Source organism: Dipodomys ordii, unplaced genomic scaffold, assembly GCF_000151885.1.
Source record: "Dipodomys ordii isolate 6190 unplaced genomic scaffold, Dord_2.0 Scaffold113, whole genome shotgun sequence".
NCBI lineage: Eukaryota > Metazoa > Chordata > Mammalia > Rodentia > Heteromyidae > Dipodomys > Dipodomys ordii.
The window spans coordinates 4,830,430-4,834,203 of NW_012267329.1; the positions used below are offsets into that span (position 1 = coordinate 4,830,430).

The following is a 3,774-nucleotide window of genomic DNA, read 5'->3' on the forward strand; positions in this document are numbered from 1 at the left end:
AGATCAAGGGGGCTCTGAAGAGAGAGATTTGGAGGAAAGTGTTTTCTTAGTCAGGCTTGGTATTTTCTAATCTTCATTATAGAAATAATACCTATACCTAAAAGTAAACTGACATTCTGAAATGGTCCTGCAATCATTGATACATAATTACCTATTGGGCAATTTTAGTAAGCATAGTTCATTTTGAGTTCATGTACCAACTAAGAGGCTTGATGTGATGTAATGAAATCTCACTGAGTTTATGATTAAGAATACGAAATCTTGTTGGAAAACAAAATTTGCTAAAAATTATTTCAAAGTTTTTACCCCCCCAAAATGGTTTACTGGAGTGTGTTAGTTTGGATGTGAAGCTCCCTGATTTTATGGCCATAAAATTACTTAATTTCAATTCTTTCTGTGATTTTGGGAGGTGGTTGAAATGATGAGGAACTAAGAAGGGGATCTTTAACACACTGATTAAAACATTCTCCCTGCTGAGGTATAGTGACACAGATACTTTTCCTTTTAATGTTCTTCCAAGTGTCTTGTAAGCTTTCTTCATTCCTCTTTGTTACTTTTTTGTGTTTTATGAGGATTGTTGTATTATGTTTTAAAAATGTTACTTTATTGGAGAGATGCTGTACAGGGGTTTGCGGTTACATGAGTGAGGTCCATGTCTTGTTGATTGTTACCCACTCATCTGTTGTTTTCCCACTATCCCTTCCTTTTCCCTACCCCTGCCCCCCCTCCATTTGCAAAGTTCATTTCCAACATGGTGTCTTGTGAATATCCTTTTTGCCATGGATTATCCTTTGTATTTCTTTCCTCATTTTGTTATTTTCCTTCCCTTCCCCAAATCAGATAAATGTATATACTAAATGGAAGGTACTAGAATCAAAGACAGAGATTTCCATGGAAAAACCCATGGAAAAAGAAAAATGAAATAAGAAAGAGAAACAGCAAAATACTGAAATAAGGGTACAGGTTAACCTATTGTAACAATGAGATGTATAAGACACTATTTTGCAAATGAACTTTACAACTTGAGTGTAGGAAGAGGGGATTTGGGTAGGTAGGGAGAGAAGGGATGGTAGGGGAAAAACAAAGGAGGAGGTTAAAATGCTGGATAAGAAATGTACTCATTTGGTAGTGGAGACTATGGCCATGCTGTGAACGCTTTGAGAGGCGCCTGGCACTTTCTAGTCTGTGAGAAATCCAACTTCAGCCACCACAAGTCTCGCCACAGGGATCTAGTGGAGGCACATTATCACAATTACCATGTGTCATTTATCATTCCGGAATGTGGGATACTACCAAAAGAACTGAAAAGCCTGGTCATGGAAACTCGGCTCTATTACTCTGTGAAGAATTTACCTCTTCATGTATTAATCAACATGAATTCATCAACACATTAATTCATCAACACTTTTGTAAGGAAAGGTTCCTGCTATGCATTGACGTTCAATATAATTATTGATGAAGATAATACTGTTGGTCTGCTACCCAATGGAAAGTTGATTTTATCCCTGGATAAAGACACTTATGGAGAAACTGGACTTCAAGGTCATCCCTCTTAGTATTCTGGCAGAAAAATCAGGAAGTTCATTGTTTCCATTGGTTTGATGAATTCATCCTTCATTTTGGAGTCTAAGAGGTATAAAAGAATATGCTGTCCCTCAAAGAAAAGAAGCCTTTGAAGTTTGATTTCCTTTTGGCTTGGCATTCTACAGGTGCAACAGAGTCAACAATGATGTCATAGTTTTCCAAATACCAAATTCAGAAACATCACCCTAAAGTAGACCTGAGCACAGTGAGTGATTTGCAGTGCCCAGTGTCCTGTTATCTTTCTAGATGCATAATATATATAAGCTTTATACATTTCTTAGAATTTACTGGAGGAACGTTGTGAAGAAATGGAAAGTTTTATTTATTTTTATATCACTGATTTTCCATAATTTTATACTGGCTTTTATTATTCAATACCTGAGACTTCATTATAGCCTTGAATAAAGATGGTGAAGGTGAAATTCTCTAAGGTTTCTCCAAGCAAATATGAAAATAATTGAAGAGTTTACCATGTGGGTGGTCTTTAATAGCATTGTTTTTCTCATTTTTTCTTTTCCTTGATTCATTTGTGATTTTCCCTTCTTTTGTATTGTTTTTTTCCATTAACATTTTAATCATAAGTCTTTACAATATTTTTAAACCAATTGATTTAAATATTAAATGCTATTAAATATTACAATTTATCTAGAATTTACTATATGCTAGTCTATTGAAAATATAAGGCTCTTTTATTTTATTTTCCTCATCCTAACCTTATAACCTCACTTTTATTTCATACAAGGCAACATCATACATTTATTTATTTATTTATTTTTGCAATCCAACTGGATTTTAGTTGACACAGAATGCAGAATCACTGCAAAATGAATCGACAAAGGAGAAAAGACAGTTTTCCAGCTAATGCATAATTATGTAAAGAGGGGTTAGTCATTAAATGAATAACAAAACAGTTAAGCTTGATGGAAGAATCCTTTTTCTAGTGGCCATACTTTTGGAATTCCCACTCTCTGTTGTCCAAAAGGCACAACTGCTGTGTTTTGAGCCAGCAAGAGATTCAATGTTATTGAAAGGCCTGAAATATCTATAATACGTTTCCTGCAGATGGCACAGTTATTTACCACATATCCCAGGCGTGCCTGGTTATTGCATTCCACGTTGTTACTTCAAAGCACCTCCTGCCTGTGCTGCTAGGGGTGTCCACATATATCGCTGCTGGCATTTTGGAAACACATGGTCTGTCGGTTTTATTATTTTTTTAATCTGATGAAAAGTATGTATTTTAAAGGAATTAGCAGGGAAATTAGTAGAGAATTTAGGTTCATATTATCCATTCTTGTAAGTAAGAGAGTTTTGTTCTTTTCAGTAATGTCCATCTTCTTGGTTGTGTAGTACATGTCACTGCCTGAGTCATAGAAAGTCAGGTCTGTCCTGACATGCAAGTCTCAGATGTCCTTATAGAACAGTCCATTTGAGAGTTCAGTGTGTGCACAGAATTCCAGCCTTCATTATGTGGAGTTGTCTTCAGGGTTCTTAACTCCTTCCACATATGGCAGTGCTGCCATGTGGTCTGCAAGGTTGCTGATGGCTTCCCAGAAGGTTTAACATTCCAGCGACTGAGTGGAGTGGGGAGGGGAGAAGCATTAAAGTGGAGACTTTAATGGGTAGTACAAAAATGACAGTTGTGGGGAGGCTTCTCATCCCTCAGCCTAAGTTTTTTTTTTAATTGTGAAAATACTGTACAGAGGGGTTACAATTACATGGGCAAGATAATGAGTACATTTCTCATCAAGCATTGTAGCCATCTTTTTTGTTTCCCCTTCCCATCCCTTCCCATCCTCCCCCTCTCCGGCCCCCAATCCTCCCTGCTGTGCCCTCCTCCAAAATTGTAAAGCTCGTTTTCAACATAACCACTTGTACATTTCATTGTTGCAATAGGTCCACCGGTATCCCTATTTAAGTGATTTGTTTCTCCTCTTCCCCACCGACATCAAATCAGTGAAAGCAGGGGTTACACTGTGGGGGAGGAATATACATAACAACAAAGAAATAATCTTATAAATGTGTTAGAAACAATCGTAGGAAAGAAAAAAAACATTTGAATACATATCTTAGGGTTCATTTCCCTAACATCACATTGTCTGACCTTTTCTGCTTGACTCAGACATATACTAGATATTGCAAATAAGGGAAACCATGGCACCTATGTTTCTTTGGGCCTACTTCACTAAA

The 3,774-nt window shown here is 36.7% G+C and overlaps 1 pseudogene; it reads left to right on the top strand.

The window, feature by feature from the left end:
• Positions 1 to 1,888, top strand: part of LOC105995013 — a 4,052-nt pseudogene extending 2,164 nt beyond the window's left edge.
• The last annotated feature ends 1,886 nt before the right edge of the window (positions 1,889 to 3,774 follow it).